Source organism: Rhipicephalus sanguineus, chromosome 4, assembly GCF_013339695.2.
Source record: "Rhipicephalus sanguineus isolate Rsan-2018 chromosome 4, BIME_Rsan_1.4, whole genome shotgun sequence".
NCBI classification, from domain to species: Eukaryota; Metazoa; Arthropoda; class Arachnida; order Ixodida; family Ixodidae; genus Rhipicephalus; species Rhipicephalus sanguineus.
This window is the reverse complement of record NC_051179.1, coordinates 197529279-197548867: the sequence shown is the minus strand read 5'-3', so window position 1 is coordinate 197548867 and position 19589 is coordinate 197529279. Positions and strand designations below refer to the sequence as shown.

The following is a 19589-nucleotide window of genomic DNA, read 5'->3' as shown; positions in this document are numbered from 1 at the left end:
GCGCTGATTTGGAAATGTCTGGTCGAGGTGTACGAGAGGCCAAGTCAATGCTGGGGCCTATCGATTCTCAAATCGTTTTTTTTTGCTGTACATTTGCGCCACCTTTATTAGAGCACTTAGAAAAGCGATGCCTCTGCAAGGGATCCGCTTGTGCTAGAAACTTACTATACTTCGAAATTTGCGGGCTGTATAGTATGGGGACGTTAGCGAAGGAGACGAAAAAAAAACGATGATGAGGATGAGTGTGATCACGCCCCGGGCTCGCGCTCGCCCTGCCGCTAAAGACCGATCAGTCGTTGCCGGGCCTTCGTAAATTAAACGCGTTTTTCTTGTCGCCTACGTGTTTTCTGAGGGCTTCGGTCAACCACTGGCCCCGAGCCCACAGTAGATATGTTGATAATGTTGTAAGCTAGATTTAAGGCCTGCGACGGAAGCAGTCCGTTTGGAAGCAGTATCGCAAAAAGCATGTATCGTTGCTTGCTTCCTTTGTGCATTTTTTAGCGTTAGCTACACTTGCCTAGCCGGAGCCAGTTTCGCGTGGGTCATCATGAGCCGTGCTGCGCATGCGCGAGGATGAGTGCGGAGCCGGCATGTCACGCGCTCTCAGCCACCGCCGCTGCTGGTGGCGGAGAGCGAGAGGAGTGGCGTTGGCCGGGCAGACAGACTGGCGCCGGCGCGTGCGACTCGCCGCTGCGGCTCTGCGCATTCGTGAGGGGTGACGTCGTAGCCATTGCGCGCACAGCTATTCGCCTTCGCTGTGCAGTCGCCGTCTGACAATGCGCTGGTGCCGCTTGATAGCGCCTCTGACTGGCGTTTGCAGGTGGGTAACGCCATGGAGAAGGAGAGCGCAAATGCTGCTGCTCAACGGCACAGACGAGCCGAGAAGCTTATGTCATCGGACTCCCGAAGTAGTTGCCTGGCAATAGACCGATCTCACCAGCTAGTTTCACTACGCCACCGCTGCCGTGATGCATGCCGGTAGTTGTAGTCATCCGTCCGCGCGCCCGTGTATTCGTTGCTGCGGCGGGCCGCACCGCAGTGAGATTTATTAACTTTCATTTATTTTCCGCGATGGGTGGATTCACATGTTGTGTTCCTGGATGCTTCAACAACAGTTCGAAACGAAAGGGCCTCGGATTTTACGTGTTCCCGAAAGAGACGAAGCTTCGGCAGCTTTGGCTGCAGCGTATCAACAGAGCTGGACAGCGTGGCAAGTAAGTCTGTCTTTTGTTGTTTTTTGCTGCGTTAGGGCATTTAGCTTACTCAGTTCAGATTAGCCGATCGACTTGACTTAAAATAAAGTGTAGCGAGGCACGTATAAAGTGTATTTTCCACGGTAAGCGCAGATACCTTCATGTCACAGCCGCGATACAGTCCGGCCATGTCGGCCGGCGTCTTCCGAACTTCCTATGCTGAAAAAGGTATTTCATCGCGCGTATATTTATATAAAGAATAATCGTATCAGGTGCTGTACATTTACAAAACAGGAGAGCGCGCGCGGCGTTCGAAACGCTTGTGCGGCGTGTTTATCCGGAACGCGAGACTAATAATATTGATGCGATTATGGTATGCGCGTTTCATTAGGCATCAGTGCTACGGCAGAGGCTGTTTCAGGGTGTTGTATTAATCGCGCATATAACAGAGGAAGCCTGTCAGCATGCCCATATCGCAAATGTTTCGTAATAATTTGTGACGATATTTTTTAAACTTGATTTTAGCCTACACTTGATCATTTACGATCTCTTGCGTGCACTATCACCGGGATCACCTACTCGGCCCAGTGCATGTTGATGACGCTCACGTTAGGCAAATCGCGGAGCGAGTCGCTGGTTAGAAATCCGCTCCACAAACTTCCACCCACCACGCTAGTGGCGCAAATCCAGAAAAATCGTACTTTTTTTTATGGGGGGGGAGGGGGGGGGAAGGGGGGCTCGGTGAACAAACGTTTCAGCTTCATTCCCCAGCATGTATACCTGTTAATAGTAGCCTCCCACGATTCACTCCTGGAAACTTTCTTGCATTGTAAAGCGTCATTATGTTTGGGATGACTTATTTATAATTAACATAACCATAGCCTGACAATCAGATTCACAATTTATCATCAGCGGCTTCCGCCAAACTGTCAACATTTACTTACCGTCAACTGTTTACTTACTTTTTAATTTAAAGCCAATCATAATAAACATTTGCAACACATCAGGAGCACCCCGTAACATTTTGGAAAGTTCGTACTCTTCAGTGCTTTTTGAAAGAGAAAGCAGCTTTCGCTTTTGTACTTTGTTTCTGCTCTTTGAAAGTGCTTTGGGAGGCACTTGCAAGGCATGCACGAACACAAGGGGTGTCAGAAATCCCCATGATTTATGCCACTGCACCACCTTACCACAAAAGGACAAAAAATACGACATTTTTTGCAGGTTCTCAAAGTTCGTGCCCACAACAGGCCACAGAGTTTGCGGCGAACACTTCGAAGGAGGGAAGAAAACGTATATGGTTCGGGTACCGACAGTCTTTCCACTTAAGCAAAAAATTATAAAGAAGCGTCGACAAATTCAAGTGAAGGTATGAAAGTCCATTTTTTATGGCAAGGCATCACACAGCATGCACATAATTTAAACGTAGCAGCTGACAGAGTACGTTGTGACAAATAAGTAGATTATTTATTCATTACACCAGTGTGTTGACACGAATTTCCGCTACTTTTTCTATACACCTTGGAGAAGAATGATTTGCTGTGGCAGAGTTTTCCCATTAAAGGAATTTGCCAGTGCTATAGCTGTTTAAATATCTTCTTTATGTAATGAGATTTCTTCTTTACTTTCCACTGATACAGCGCACTCTACCTGCCAACCGTGTTGAAGTGCAACAGCCACACAGCGAGGAAACATCAAATGATGAAAACAGCACCGACTTGTGCAGTGCCACTGAGAACACTGCTTGTGATACATTCGAAGAACACTCATATACATATCATGAGCACAATGAAAATGATCTGCTAAAGAGGCAGCAAGAATCCATTCACCATCTTGAGCAGGAACGAGAAAAAGCTAAAGCAGTAATTACTGCATTGAAGAAGGAGTTAGAGGAGAAAACAAAGGCTAATGCAGATTCAGCAAGGCTGTATAACCGCCTTCAGCAAAAGAACAGATGTTTGGTGCTTGAAATATCACGTTTGAGTGGTTGCCTCAGAAAGGCCTCCAAAACAAAAAGAACAGAGTTTGAATACGATGTCTTGGCTCAGAACGAAAAGAGACTGCGCTACTATACTGGATTCGCATCACGCCTGCATTTGGAGGCATTTTGGTCGCTGTTAGAAGACGACGTGAACAGCCTGCAATTTTGGAATATGAAAGGAACTGCAAATGAAGACAGAAAGTTTCTGCTGCCGCTCAAGACACAGTTAATAATTGTGCTTATGAGACTTCGGCTGGGACTTGACGGAGCCGACCTTGCATTCAGGTGAGCTAACCCTGTTCTTGACTGTCAACCTCTCTGCTGTCATTCAAATATACATGTTCTCTAAATGAAGTGGTATTCCTTAGGTGCAAAGGAAATGCAACATGTTTTCTCATCATTGTAACTTTTGCATTAATTTATAATGCTTACAACATGCACATGTAAACTATCATGCTATAATGCAAGGATAGGACTTAACAAGGAATATTATTGGAGTTTAGTTTTTCGACAAAGTGACTTTTTTCTATAGCTGCTGCCCTGAACGACAAGTGCCTCCCATGGCACTAGTTAAAGGACTCCTAATCCACACAGTGGTTGAAATTTAGTTGTGTTGTTGCAGTTGCACATGAGACTACAACGAACATGTTCCTTTGAGAATGTTTTGAAGTAATGCTGTAATAGTGGAGTTAAGCGTGTTTGATATCTAAATGCGGCCCTCGCTCGTTTCACTCTTTCCTTCGCTACACCCCGTACATTGGCTCATCTCTTCTCTTGGCTGATGGTTCCTACTTGCTGAGCAAGGAGGATAAGCAGGGAGGACACATACTTGCAGGCAGACAAACGGGCTCTTTCTGCTGTTGACGTGACCAGGTTCTCCTGGTGACGTCGCAACCAATGCTGGGAATGGCGAATGACCCAGAGAGGAACACTGCATTGTTTATTTTTATTTTGTGGTGCACCTGCGGCACATGGTACTGCTGTGTTTGATACCGATGATTGTGACATTCCGAATTCGATGCATGCATTTACTTGAAATGTTAAAAAATAAAGGAGATAGTTTAGGGGCTCTTCAATTTTCCTACGAGTGCCCGTCACTTCAACCCTCCATCTTCTAGCTGCTTCTTGCATTGTTTTAATATGATACAAGACAGAACATTGTGGAAGTCTCTCTTCATTTACAGTTTGATGTGTCGGAGAGCACGGTGTCCCGCCTATGGGCAACCTGGCTTGACTTCCTACACAACAAGCTACGCCAGGTATGGAAAAACACTTTTAAGTTGACAGTCACATAATCATCGTTACTACGTTATTTGTATAAAAAGACGCCTATTTTCACATTGATGTGAGAAAAAGTCTAGTCCATGGTGTGGTACAACCTAACGGAATGTCTGAAGTTATTGATACTCGTAGGCACTTTCAAGATGTGTTGTGAGAATACGATAGATTTCAGCCTGCAATACAATATTGCCAACTAAACAGTGTATGTGTGCTATTTCAGCTACACAATGCATGTACACAGCAATACACTGTTAAAGGGAACACCTGAGCGTATGGCTGCTGGTTGACACCACGGTTAGCCGGTGGCTGCAACGAGTTTTGCGCGGGCACCATGATCACCATGCGTGATGCTCTTCGAATGAAGCTTGGACTTGTTGTGCCTATACAGAATGAGTGAAACTGCCTTGATCTTGGTTGTCAAATTATCCAGAGATTGGACTGGTTTTTTTTTTCAGAGAAAGAATACGAGAGTTCAAGTTGGAAGGGAAAGGTGTCATGCCTACAGAATCTAGCTCTATGGATAAGCCAGTTGCTAATTCCAAAGATCCATATGTCTGATCGCATGAAGAAGGTAGGAAGAACGCCTCGATTTAGATGTATTCTTTTCAGCAGAAAATAATTTGTGTCTCATTTGCATGGCAGTGGACAGAAATATTGAAAATGTGACTTAAGAATAACATGCGTGTCGTTCACAGCGGCTGGTTGGCAATTGTGGGAAGGGCGTTACTTGTGAGCTTTTGCTGTCATATTGGTTCATGTAAGTCATTATTTTGTGCTGCGATGCAGTAGAGTATTTCTTTCCTCAATGCAAATAAGTTTAATAAATAAAAACGTGACACCGCAAACAAGTTTATGCACAACGTCACTGAAAATAAGGATGTAATCATGCAAGTGTAATGATGTAGCAGTGTCACAAATGTACAATAATAATAATATCTGGGGTTTTACGTCCCAAAACCACGATATGGTTATGAGAGACCGTAGTAGAGGGTTCCAGAAATTTTGACCATCTGGTGTTCTTTAACATGCACTGACATCACACAGTACACAGGCCTCAACCATTTCGCCTCCACCAAAGTGCGACCGTCGCGGCCGGATCGAACCCGCGACCTTTGGGTCAGCTGCCGAGCACCATAGCCACTGTACCACCGAGGCGGACCACGAATGTATAAAGAAGGGATGACACCAGTCCTCTCTTAACTGAAGCGTTAAGGAAAAATTTTACAAAATTATATACGAAATGGATATGTGCCAATATACTAATTATTTGGGAAACAAGCTTATTGCAAAAACGCCATAAACAATAAGCATCATTCCGTATATTGTACAAGTGTCGGCACTCGTGTCTTCACTTCTCTGTGCCTATTTGTTGCACTGCTTCAAAATGAAAATGTAGACTGACTTCCCGAGCTCTGTTCACAAGAGCAGCAGTTCGGGAGAGTTGCATGTTGTCGCTTCTCACAAATTCAGTTTTAAGGCATATTTTAAATTGAATATAAGTGAGTACTTTTGATGCTTTATATTTTGCCATGGTGTTATCCACACAAACATGGTTCTGTGGAATGAAGAAGCTTTTTTTTTTATCTCATGATGCAGGTGCCCACATGGATGCCACCAGATCTGTGTGACAAGTATCGCCCACAAGCCTTCCTTTCCAAGGGATTCAACACCGTGGACGGTATCCTCGACTGCACAGAGATCTTCATTGAAACACCGTCATCTTTTCGCGTTCAAAGTGAGACGTATTCGTTGTACAAGAAGCACAATACCGCCAAGGGACTGATTGTTTGCAGCCCCAACGGATTTGTGACATTTGTCTCGGACCTAGCACCTGGCCGTTTGTCGGACAAGGCCTTGACCAATCACTGTGGAATCTTAGATAAATTCACTCCTGGGCGCAGCATCATGGCCGATAGGGGATTCACTATTGCAGATGAATGTAGACACGTTCGTTAGGTCTCAACATTCCTCCTTTTATGGGTGGACGGCCGCAGCTGTCAGAAAAAGACGAAGAGGAAACAAGACGAATCGCAAGCGTGCGAATACATGTTGAGAGAGTCATCAGGAGGGTGAAAACCTTCAGAATACTATCACAGATTTTCCCAAACAGTATGGCTGAACAACTCAACAAAGTGTGGCAGATCTGTGCCCTGTTGTCTAACTTCATTGATTCACCTTTGCTGAAAACTACACCCAGCTGAACACTAGAAAAACTGCTTTTTGAGATGGTCAGGAAAATTTAGACATTGTCAAAAGTTAATGCCAAACTCTTGTTTCAGTGGCTCCATTGTGTGCGTCTCTGCTCCTTGATCTTCCCGTAAAAATTTGTACAGCAAAAGCTTGTTGATTCATATCTCACAGGACCGAAAAAAATATCCGAATTGACTAAATTCTGAATTATCGAAAGTATCAAGAAAAAAAATTAAGTGTGTGTAATGTCAATACACTTCTATTTCTTGACGAATAAGTAAATCCTGCACTTTTCATAGAGCAGTTTAAAAGCAGTAATTTTCGCCACTTGTGACCTTGTCTACAATGTAACCGCGGCTCACGACCTTCCTGTCTTCACTAACCCGAAACGTGCTACCTCAAAATTAACTGGAAACATTGTTCCCATACAGTTCACGCTGATGGCAGTAGTGATGCAGATTGCACCACCTCGTTTCGGTTGCCTGCGAACACTGTTGTCGCTCCTTTGCACCACACGATTGTGGTGCTTCGTGTGGGGTGCGCTTTGAGAATCGTCCGAATTAACCGGGTTGCGGCCAATCATGACCGAATTAAGGAGGGTTTGATTCCATTAAACAACACTTATGCTGGCCGGGACCAGAGAGCGCGCCTGAATTATCTGATTTTACGAATTAATGGCTTTCAAATTAACAAGATTTTACTGTATTTATTAATATGCGAGATTAGCACTCATGTCCTAACCTCACATGTTTTCAGTTAGCTAGCACTTTTTCATTCAGACATCTGAATACTTCTGCATGATCAAACAAGGGCATGCGCTAGAAGGAAAGTGATGTATTGGTTTGTTTTGTGAAAGTGATGGCACAGTGACCAGCACTTTCAAGAGACTGTCAGCAATGATGTTCAGGGACTGTTCGTTGCCTAAGTGATGTCTTGCATTAATGTATCAATATGTCCTTGCACTGTTGATTGCAGGAAGGTTTACGCACTGCTATGCACGTTACGCACATGTGTGATAACTTCTTTGATATATGTTCAACCAGTGGCTGCCATATGAAAGAATTTCAGCGTACAATTAAATTATCAGTGTTCCCACACATGATCCAACAGTCTCCCTCTGTGCTCATGAGCTGCTTGAACTATGCCAGTACAAGATAACTGTGTTTACTTTGTTTCTGTCCACCTCTTGTAAATTATGCGTTAATGCCCTCTGAATAATAAAGTGAATACTCTCCTATGTACAGTTTCATTGCTTTATCTAAACGTTGCTGCTAGTGTAAGTGTCTCAACATCTTGAAACTTTAACGAAAGACAAAACCATTCTTAGGCGCTCAAAGCGAAGACACGTTCGACCTCCTACAGTTAGGAATAAAGCTTTTCTACGGTTCTTCTTTCAAACAAAATTACTGTTCACGTGGTTGTGTCGGTGAAGACGCAAACAATCTAACCAGTACAGAATGAGTTGTTTATTGGGGTGTACTTGTGGTGAGAAAATATATTATTCACAGTGCAGGCAAAAAACACTTGCAGTACAGAGATAGTGGCAAGACACATGCTTTGTGCTGAGCAGTGGTAATATGAGCAGGTCACATAAAAATAAATATCGCATGGGCTGCAGCAGATGGCAAACTTCAGGTAGCACGCAGGAACAGTTCTTCCGTCATGCCACCAAGCATGACATCATAGTCCAGTACACCAATATGTCCACATACATCGCAAGGTCCTAAGTACCATCACAAATGGTTCTCGCTATGTCGTATCAAGGTCCATAATCCAAACCAGTTGGTAGTCATTGTGGCATCGTTGAACATTGAAGTAATGAGTGTCAATCCTTGTTGGGTCTTGATATGCAGGAGGGCAAGCAGTCTTGCTTCTTTGGCTCATTTGTAGATAAATTGTGAGATCAAGATTGGCTTTGTTGGTGACATTTGGCCACATTGCACTGAACGTCATTGGGTATTCCTCGCATAAACCAGCTTGAACGATGCATGTTCGCAGTTTCTTGTGTTACACAATGCGTTTTCTATGGAGGTGAAAATGCCTGAGGCCTGTGTACTTAGATTTGGGTGCACGTTGAAGAACCCCAAGTGGCCGAAATTTCCAGAGCGCTCCACTACGGCGTGTCTCAATCATATCGTGGTTTTGGGACATTAAGCCCCAACACTTATTATTACAGATAGAGAGCTGCTATGTAGCAGCTTTGTGCCACTCCTCGGCCAGATACATGATACATGGGATATATTAGTACCGAGGATAATTTTCTGCACACGTCATTAAAGTGAGATTACGCATAGTACATCATACACCAGCAGAATATAAATCATGCAGAAAGGGATGACAAAGAGGAACAGTAAATTTACACTGATTAAGAAAGCTGCCAATTTCCAGAGAAATAAGGCACCAGGTACTGGTCAGCAAAAAACTTGCAGCACTTCACCAGCTCAGTGAAGAATGCCTCATCAAAAAGTACAGGAACTTGCACACACTTTTCTTCACTGTACACGAAGAGGACACAACTCTTCAGACCGGTAACCCCCATTTGTGTCTGCACCTGGGTAAAATACCTGCTGCTGGCTTTGAGGCATCCACCACGCAGTTCATTCTTGCAAAATGCATCAATTCTCATCGGGCTTTTGATCTCCAAAAGGCGTGGTGCACAACAACTGCTTGTAGCGATTCCGTCTGGGCTTGCCCCAAGGAAAGGATGGTTGCGGCATAAAAAAAGACCACACTGCCTCACGTCGATATCCACGTGCTGTTTATTTTTTTCAAGGAAGGCCTTCCTTGCGCTGTCTTCGCATAAAAGGCCCCGCTTCATGGCATAAGTAGCACGCACTTTATTACCCATGATAGTGCTTAGCAGAGAGCGCACATCATGGGGCCCCATCTTTCTTTTGCACGTACTATTCACCCATGTGTACACTCTATGCGCCGATGATGCAGTTATAATTCCTTTCCGGTAATGATTCCACATGGGTGATCCACTCTGGAGCCTTGTGGCATTCTCCACAGCATTCACGTCATTAACTGTGTACTGGACTGCACTTCCAGCTTTTACAGCATCAAGCCATCGTTTCGGCATTCCTTTGTCTTCTTCAGCACAATTTGCTGTTTCTGCAATTCTCACGGGCAAGAAGTCGTTTGCCTCGAGAATGTCGGCAAAGCAGTCGAGGCCGCATTTTCTTAAGATTGCCATGCAAGTTTATCAGGCTGGGTGTTTTCATCACCTTTCTGTCTGCTTTCAAAGATGAATACTGAATTCGTTTTTGGTGTCGTTCTGGTGCACAGCTGATCCTGTCGCAGGTGTCCTTGGAAAAGACTACATTCTCAAAATCTTCCGTGACCTTCCTGGGGTCTCTGGGGTGGTACCACTGTCTTTCTGTCTCTGTGCACGAGAGAGAGTCTGGCACAGATGCCAGATCATGCTGTGCAATGTACATTAAACCATACAAGACACAGCAGATGTGCTTGCACACTGCACCTTTGCCTGCAACGCAGGTGCAGCTCCCCGAAACTACCTCACCATCACATTTATACAACTTGATGGATGCCTTGTACAGGGTCCTAGTAGTCATGGAAGCTAGCACTTCTGCACGTACAACGGTCTCTGCACCACTGCCTTCCAAAAACTGCAGCTTCTGCAAATGTCCTGAAGTGAAGAGGCGTATCCCAGCATCTCGATGTTTTTGAGCACCTTTGCTTTCTATGTACCTGCATGAAAATTATAATGTCAGCATATGGTGTGCAACTTATTGAGTGCAGATGTACACCTGGAAAGATAAATAAAATGAATAATACCATTTTTATGGAATTGCAACTTATAACTGGAGTTCAAGAACTGTTCTGAAAGATTATAATTGTGTGGTAAATGACCCCTCAAGCTTCATAAACAGTATCTCTCTCTCTCTCTCTCTGCCTTTTGTCACAGTGTACTGTGCTGAACAACTGAGTTAATGATCAATCCAGCTGGTAAAGCATAAGCGATAACAAGCTACTGACCAAGGACAAGCACCTACCCGCAGCTCAACACTGCAAACACAGTTATATATCTGCAATCATAGGTCGGCAAAAACATGGAGCTCACTCAGACTCACTCACAATTTATATATTGCGCTTAGGGCTCCCTCAGGCTGAGGCTTGCCAAAATTTTTCCTGAACTGGACTCACTCACACGAAATTTTTTTTCCCAACCGGACTCACTCGTACTCACACTCACGAAAATTTTACTCCCCCGGACTCACTCAAACTCAGACTCATGGCTCGATCTGAGTCTGAGTGAGTTGGACTGAGCTGACTCATGAGTGAGTTTGCCGACCTATGTCTAGAATACACTAAAAGCAAACTGGGAACACAGAAGGCAAACAATTTCTGTCAGAGTGAAAGCTCAATCCTTGAGAATGTCTGAAACGTCAGCATTTGACGCACCAGCGCTTCAGTAAATGAAAAAAGACCAGTGTGAGGATTTTTTATTATGTCACAGACTTAACTGGCTTACTCCAAACTCGCAGTGTGCTGGCAGGTTTCCACGTGCCTTTATGAACTCTCACATTTTTGAGGAATGCTGAAGGATTAAGTGGAATCATGCGCGTGTGTCAGACACTGTTTGCTGATAGTAGGCCTCCCATAGTTTGCGACACATTCTGGTACTACATGACAGGACATTACCTGGCATGTCCAGCAGATTTGGAGCACTCACTCGTTAAGCAAGCTTATTATTTTGCAGTGTGTAAGTGCAGTTTTATGTTGCACACACTGACTGTTTGCCGGATGCTTTCATGACCTGCCCCTTTTTGTAGGTTATTATGTAGTTGTTTTTTCTCTTTCTGTGCTTCCAGTTTTGTTTGTGTTCAAATCCTTCCTATTTGTCATCCCTTTTTTTTCATCGTTGTAGTAAAATATTAATTCTTGCACTGCACTTTTTTGTATACAGGTGTTTGTTACTCTGTAACCTCCCTGAAAAAAATGTCCTGTGTGATGCTACAACAGGTCCAAATAAATAATTAGGTAATGATATGTGCCATGCAGATGTTTATACCACTCTGTGGATGTGCTTGCTGAAATTCAATGTCATTTAAGTCAAGCTGCTGCGTGCAAGAGCTGAAAGTTAACGAATGCTGTCTGTCTTAAAAGCCCCGTGGCATTCAAAAAGTTGGCACATACTATTTCATATTTTCGTTATTGTTCCGAAAGGCTCAGATTATTTCTACATTCATTGCCATGTCATAATTTTGCTCCTCAACGTGCTTGAAGGAGAAATTTCATAGGTGTTATTTGTCAACAAACATTTTGTGGTGGCATAATCACCCTAAGAAAGGTTACTTATGTGTTCTGGCAAGGGGGACGCACTGAAAAACAAGCTTTAACCCATGTCTCGGCTTATTTATAAATTGGTTCCATTTTAACACAATGTTGTACATACCTATAGATGTGTTCTTTTCCAAAGAATGGGTTCAGTGACTTTGTCTGACTGGTCCACTTTTCCTGGTTGTCGGTTATAGGTCTACATGCCATGATCACGATATACAGGCCTGCGACAAAACAATATTTAGCATACTGCAACCTACCATAGTCAAGTGCTAACACACTTTTATGAGCTTGTCATATAATAAAATTTCATAAGCCAAAGGTTTATATGGCGTGATTATTCTTACTGTTTCAAACCGTACTCTTAGATGACCACACTACGAGGACCAGCACACATGCAGCTAACTCCCACAGCCATATGCTGCTTAAAGTGCTAACTTGGTCGTCTTCCACAAACAAAGCTCCACTGAAAACGTAGCTGCTTTTGGAAAGTGCTAGCAAACAAACTATCCATAACAATAACCATCAATGCAAAGGAATGATGATGCAGCACGAACGCGGCACGAACTACGGTTCCGTAAAATTCAAGTGCTTGGGCGAGCACGTTTTTTCGTGAGCGACGAATTTTTCTTAGCCCTTAAAGCACATGCCCATCAGTGGCTAGCTACCCATGATAACCGATGCAGCACGAACGCGGCACGAACTACGGCTCCGTAAAATTCAAGTGCTTGGGCGAGCACGTTTCTCCGCGAGCGACAAATTTTTCTTAGCACATTCCAGTCAGTGGCTAGCTACCCATGATGACCGATGCAGCAGAGACGGCTGCATGATAGCGAACTAGACAAATCGGCATTTCGCCACCCACTACACAGGCGTTCTCGGCTGCGCGTCACGATAATCTAATATGTAAAGCAGCCTTTCCATTTCCTATATTTCTCCTTGTTGCGTATCGCCTGGGTGGTGGTCAGAGCGACGGTACGTAGGCGCGCGTAATCGGCGGGATCAGCTGACCGCTAAGGGCGCATTACAAGAACGGCAGAATCGAGCGCGCAACACAGCGACAACATATCGGACCTGCACTTCCGTGCGTCTCTTTACTGCTCGGTTTTTCAGTGCTCGGAAAGCTCCAACTGCACCACACTCGGAATGTGTTTAGCAAATGCCCGTCGCTAATGCAGCGAAATACGATCAGCGCGATGCTTCTCACTTCCGCGAAGCGGCCCATACAGCCTTTGGCAACTACCTTTACATTGCCTTACGTTGACTACACCACTTACATAATCTAAACGTTAACTGACGACCAGCTCAGGGTCACAAACCTCTCTGTTTCAGAATAAATGCACGGAAAAGACCACGCCGGCTCGTCGGTTTATGCCGGGCCGATACCGGCCGCTACAGCTGTGCAATATAGCGTGATATTTTATAAACTACGCTGTAAGAAAGAATAAGCTTCGTTGAACACTTACCTAGAAGGTCTGAGTAGTATGTCAAGCCCATGCGATGTTGATCGAAGTCGATTTTCTTCACACGGCGCAAGTTGATCGGAGAGTCCTGCAAACCGCAGCGGCACAAGCGCTCCGAGAACTACAACTAAGATGGCGGCCGGTCAGTCTCGTCGAGCTTGCGCATGCGCAGTATGCTCGGTGACATCGGTCTATTAGCCGGTTAAGCGTACGAAGAATGAACAGAGGAAGGCTAAACGTGCTGCGGAGACACCGGAGGAAAGGGAGGAACGTCTAGCAAAGCGGAATCGCCAGATGCTGAGCAACGTGCCCGACCAATCTCTGCAGCAGCAACAACAGACGCCGTCGATGACGTCAAGGCTCGCCAATCGACTGCCTATACTGTGGAAACTTAGCGAAAGCGCCAGTGCGGACTCGGACCTTCGACAGAGACTTCGTAAACACTCCGTTTTGGATACGTGAGCGCGTGTGTGAAAGACTAGGGCAACATGAAAGACTTGACGCCGCTAAGTAGTGCCATGCGTGAAACGTTTAGTTTAGTGGCGGCGGCTGAGTGGGGTGAAACCGGGCGCGGGTTTGTACAACGTGCAAGAACTTTCTCGTTAAGCAGAACATCCGCTCTTTAGCGTTACCAATGGGTATTGTTACCCTCCATGCCGCCAGGTCTACCGGTTCTGAACGATGTCGCCGAATGTGTGTCATTGGAGCAGCAGTAAGCATGACAATCCTAGCTAATCCTAGACAATCTGGAAAGCTCAGAATAATCAGCTGAACCTTTCATACGCTACGTATATCCTGGCATAGCCGAGCTAAGCCACTGCAATTTTTTCCTTCGGTGTAACAACATATAGCGAAATGAAAACACACGTACAGCAGCACTCAAATTTTCCATTAGGAACACTTAATATTTCTTTTATTAACATCTTGCAGGCCCTTTCTTTTATACGGAATGCTTTACAGGCATTGTATAACAGGTGAATGCCGTCACAGCAGCGTAAAGAAGTAAAAAGTGACATCGGCATAAAGGAAGCATTATCCGCACAGAGTGAAGTGGCAGATTGTGGCCTTCATGCAGTCAATATACATTGTAAAACTGAAGCGAAAACTAAGATCATGAAAAAATCACGCAAGCAAAGCTGCTGGTAAATACTGCGCAACGATCATTGCACTGCAATGCATGCGAGGAAATTAAATAAAACAAAAAAATGCAAAGTCGTAACAAAAGCATTATTCGCATAAGACAGCTCAGTGCTGCATGAATACAATACCATAGGTACAACGAAAATGTAAACTAAAAAGAGGAACTATGCACAGAATGAAGCACAACGAATGTACGCAGTAAATGCTGCACGAATATTACGGCACCACAAGGTAGCTGCCCAAACGCGACAAAAATCATGTATGATGACTTCGTTGGTATAACATCTTAGTCGGGAAAGCATTCCCTTACTCACGAGACAGCGCTGAACTATTGTACGGTGTGTCAATATAACCTATACAAGAAGCACTTTGCGATGCAGGGGCTTTGACATAAGCTTTTTACGGTAGGGTGCCCTGTCTGTGAGAGTGGTGCCTATGTTTGCGAGCAGTATTCTTACATATTTGTCAATTACAGTAGACACTGTACATCCGACGTGTTCATCTCTGGCCGGACACATAAATAGGGGGCACTTAATTAAGTATGGAGTGATGATGTTTGCAAGTTTCTTGCGTACATCCTTCGTCCCAATGTGCGGCACAGCAAAATCAACAGCTTTTTTCACGGCTGCTAAAACTGCTACAAAGTCAGGCTTAGGGAATGTGAGACCTCCTCGTGTGGAGAGGCTAATAAGCCTTACAAGTTCAGGCGAAGAGGAGGAGGGCTAGCCGTGCAAGTTCTCCGCTCTTCAACAGCCCTTGCCACGAAGCTGGCGATGTATGCGATGCTCGCATTTGCTGCGGTTGAGAGCAGTTTCCGCGCTGGAAAAAAATAGTGTAGTGCATGATCAATAAAAAAAAGGAAATTTCATATTGTAGTAACTGGGCATTGTCAAACAACGTCTTTAGTGAGGTCAGGTTGATTTGGCATCCATGAATAATGGGTATCGAATCACTTTCGTTGCGCAAATTACTAAGTTAAAGCCTCTTCATGCACTGATTCCAAACACACAAGGCTGAAGTAAAACTTGAAGGGCAGCTTAACTTAACAAAGAATGCGCGCCCATCTCAGAGACTGTCAGCTCTGAAACGAAAGAAACTTTAAAATTAACAGTCGAATAAAGCATTCAGCGTAGGAGTAAGCTTCTACTAATGTAGCGTACGATGACCTATATATTTCAGCCTGCCTACGAGTGCAAATATTTGATATGCATAGATAAAGTTAAGGCGACGAAACAGCGCTTGACATCAGAGAAAGAAGCTGAGGACGTTATCTTGCTTTGATGTGAAGCGTTGTTTGCTTGTCTATTTTCTTTCGATAAATGACTTCAGAAAGAGAATAATTGCGTACTAACCGGGCATTGCACTGAAGACATTGAGCACCGCGTCAATGTTGTCCAGTACGTCAGGAGGTAGAGCCAAACTGAAACAGTATAGGACAGGAACGTTTCTTTGCAAAGAATGTAAAAAATTCAGGATTTCTTGCCCGATTAAGAAACTAAGGGAAAGCGAAGCTTTGCGTGTGCATGCCTGGCGTGCTGTTCGCTCGGCGGCGCCGGGTTTTCCGTGTACGACGCCGTCATCAAAATGTGAGTTATAAAAACTTCGCTTGAACTTTACCGAAACAGTGAAATTGTGTGTAGAGCTCAAGCGCAGATGTTACGACGCAAAGAAAGCATACCTCGCTCGATGCAAGTGGGTCTTCTGGTACACATGTGGCAGGAAACTTCACAATGACAGATGGACTATGTATGCTGCAAACAAACCACCCTTAGTGAGCTACGCGCCAAGTAAAACTGAGATTGTATAGTCTACGTAATGAGACAATCTGCTCTTTGTGCCTTAGACATGGGTGGAACTTCCCAAATGATAAAGGTACAATATAGAGGAGTGCTTGGGGTAGGGACAAAAACTGGCGAAAGCGCACAATAACACGCAGAAATAATTTTACCCTATGAGTAGTAGAAAGTACTGCCATACCTGGAAACACTCTGCATTGTCCCAACGTTCGAGGCCTGTGATGCGCACACAATACCAGTTCGTAGTATCTTTTCCAGACTGAAGGTGACAGCCCTGGCATCTAGGCAGTTGTTGCCTCCTGACATTTGTCGCAGCGCACTGAAAAGCAGCTCCACTGAGTCACTTGAAAGGTCTCTTGTCAGAACATAAAAAAGCCGCTATCTAGCAAATACTTCACACAGAGTACGGTGGACTGGCTGGTAAGGAGCAGCGCTTCATATGTCTCAGTACTGAGAAACTTCTTCGCATTTCGTTTGCAGGCTTTGTTTATGGCTTGGAGGTATTGCGGAACTCCCCTTCAAGCCACTGCAGGCGCTCATCAGTTTTGCAAAAGAACTGCATTTGGTCTGGATTTCTAAGCTCTACATGTGCGGTTCTATTGGCGACGTTGTGAATGGCAAACCCCTTTTGTATCATTCTCATGAAATTTATTGTTGCGCCAGCATTTCGGAAACATTTCTGCTTTTTGGTGATAAGAGGGATAGACCTTCAGACATTCTACTGCAGAAGTCACTTCGTTTGAAAAAAAGCTGCACCGCTCTTCCAACGTGCATTTCTCGAAGTTTGTGGGTCAACATGCGTCTGAGTGAGGAATCGCACGGGCTTTTACGTCTCGTTCCTTAAAATCGTAGAGCTGTTTCACGCAACTTTCCCGTGATTCGTAGCGTTCCGTCGGTCATATCGCCTTCCATAAAGAGACTTCGAACGTTCTTTAGTATGTGGCACTGATCAAAAGATAAGAACAGTTTCCTTTTTGCATGGATGGATGTGTTACTATGTTTAAGAGACCATTGCCGAGGCGGCGCATCATAGTAAACATTTATTTTGTGATGGTCCGTGACGATGCGTACAACCTGGAGTCCACATTTTTCCACTTCTGCAATCACATGAGTTGTTAACTGTTATAGATTCTTACCACTCAACCTATAGTAAAGAAAATCCACATGGGATTCTGTAGGCTGTTGACAAACCTGCGGCCACATAGCGAAGCATCTTGTTTTGCAAGTGTTGTGTTTCCTTGCGCAGTGGGGTCATCTCTGGCGTTTGTTGCCAAAGAAGCAGTCCATTTTTCGGTCATATATGTATTTAGATGATATGGCCAATTTCATCTACAACCAGTGAGCAGAGCCGTGCTTCTTTTCTGAGTTCATTCACATTCTGCTTTGAGACGTTCTTTCATTAGTGGAGTGACACCACTGTCGCTGCTAGACTTGCAGCGATATGCCTTCCAGCGATATGCCTGTCGCAGCGATATGCTTCGGAGAGAGGTAATAAAGAAACAACACATTCCCTTACAAAATCTGGGGACCACACAGGACGTTGTCTCCCTGCATTCAGATCTGCTCAATCAAGCAGTCTTCAAGGCAAAATGTTGAACTGCCCACCCTCTGCAAACATTTTCTTACCGCTGAATGCACTGTGTATTTCGAACTTTGCAAGCTTCTCTCTGAGTCGTTCATTTTCTTCTCGCAGTTTTCGAATGTTCTTGTTAATCCTAAACGTTTGTGATCCCATCCGATTTATAGCCATGACATCAGAACGCTTACGTGGCGTAAGAGAATGATTTTGTACGGGAGATTCTACTGAAAGCGCAGCTTCTTGGGTGGCGTCTGAATCGTCAGGACATGGCCGCGTCGGGGTTGATGGATGACTTGCCAAATGTTTGTAGAAACAAGTGATGCGCAATATCTTCACTGCGGAAATCTTCAGCGGCATTTTCCTCCCGTCCCTCTTTTGGTGCCGTGGTTATGTCGGGTTTTCTGATGAGAGATTGAAAACTGTCGCTCTAATTTGCGCCTTTTCTAAGGCGGAATAGGCTGCATGTAGCGTGGGTATTCGCTAAAAACGCTAGGCACAGCATCTGGCTTGAGGCGCCGCCGCTTAATTGTGAACTAGAGATCAGAATCGACAAAGTGCAGACTGCAGACTAAACTGGTGTTAGAATTTTCATTCGGAACGAAATCCTGTCTTGATATAGCCTTCAGCCAAGCCTGCCTATACGTCTCATTTCCCGGAAATTCATGAAAACTGATCCCAAGCTTCTTTTTTGCTATTCGACTTGCAGAGGGGTACACAGCAGTATGCCATATTCCTGAAATTAAGAGAGACACAGGAACTCACAGCGTTTTTTTTCTAACAACAAACAACGACAACAACAAAAGACATCACTGACAGATTTTTCAGTTATATAGCCGTAAATAGTCTGCAACTTCAATTAATAAATTACTGCTATTGAATCAAACATTCATTTCCACTTCCACGCCAAAATGTTGTCGTCTTTACGCAGAACGCCAGCGACACAAGCACGCAAGATAAAAAACCGTGCAAACGCCGCAGCATCAGCGATTACAAAGAAATAAGGTCGAGCGCACGCTGGAGGGGAACGCTAACTGAGCCGACCAAACTCGGCACTCGGCCTCAGCAGTCGTCATGCTCTCTCCCCGCGATGTCGCCGGTGCCATCAAGTCTGGCGCGAAAACCGCGCTCGCATAGCGCACAATGCTTCGCACTCGCCCACGAGGCTTCCCCAGTTTCCCTTTCGAAATACCTCCCGTCGCGCCGCAGGAGACAGGGAGGAGGTTGCAGACGGTCGCGATACGTCTAGACCGTGGTCTAGACTGAAAGTCGCGGTTCTGCGACGACCATGGACTGGTTACAGGCGCGTTTTTTTTTCATTTATGATCGATTGATTGATTTGGATGCAGTCGACAGCACAGTACATGAACACGATACTGATATTGTCATTGTGCTACAAAACGTAAGCAAAATCCGGACGACGAAAAGGAGGCGATGACAACTCAGGCACTTTCACTGTGAACGACTTGTGGAGTAAATGTAGGTCGGCTATCAAAGCCTTCAACAATATTCCGGCAAAATTACTTATCATCTTACTTCAGTGACATCACCAGCACTCATTATCTAGAGCGTAACCGTGCTTCGGTTGACCAACTCGTAAATATCCGTACGCGATCAAATATTAAAACGTAGTGTCACGATAGGAGGGCAATATGATTCAACGAAGAA

The 19589-nt window shown here is 44.7% G+C and overlaps 1 long non-coding RNA gene and 1 pseudogene across 1 annotated transcript; one reads left to right on the top strand and one right to left on the bottom strand.

Annotated features, from left to right (window-relative positions):
- The first annotated feature begins 942 nt into the window (after nucleotides 1-942).
- On the top strand, nucleotides 943-3019 carry LOC119391016 (uncharacterized). The gene is made up of 3 exons (XR_005183562.2): nucleotides 943-1214; nucleotides 2415-2559; nucleotides 2831-3019. It is a non-coding gene; the product is annotated as an uncharacterized LOC119391016 (long non-coding RNA).
- Nucleotides 3020-8813: 5794 nt separating this feature from the next.
- LOC119391970 (uncharacterized) lies at nucleotides 8814-12252 on the bottom strand (annotated as a pseudogene).
- Nucleotides 12253-19589: the final 7337 nt, after the last annotated feature.